The sequence below is a fragment of the Asparagus officinalis genome, chromosome 3 (genome assembly GCF_001876935.1).
Source record: "Asparagus officinalis chromosome 3, Aspof.V1, whole genome shotgun sequence".
In the NCBI taxonomy this organism is placed as follows: domain Eukaryota; kingdom Viridiplantae; phylum Streptophyta; class Magnoliopsida; order Asparagales; family Asparagaceae; genus Asparagus; species Asparagus officinalis.
In genome coordinates this window covers 105,217,436-105,217,784 of record NC_033796.1, presented here as the reverse complement: position 1 = coordinate 105,217,784, position 349 = coordinate 105,217,436, and positions in this window count along the sequence as shown.

The window sequence follows — 349 nt, the reverse complement described above, 5'->3', positions numbered from 1 at the left end:
AGCGGACTGCAACGGTTTAGATGAAAAAACGGAATCTTAAAACACATTTTTGGTGTTTTAACAAAAGTGTTTAATTTTTAGATTTTGTAAAGGGATAAGTCAAAAAAACGTCCCGGTTGCCAAACGCGTTTTTTTGTTTTTGTTAAAAAAAACAGAAACGATAAAAACGTAACGGTTATCAAACGCTCCCTTATCAAACTTTCAACAATGTTTTGTTACCTCCAATATGTCAAATTCAATTCAAATCATTATTAAAATAAAATTCTCCAATTAAAAAAAAGGTTTTAAATTCCATAGCCACTGAAGTTTCTAAAATGACCAATTTGTATTGTAGGATTTATATTGTTAC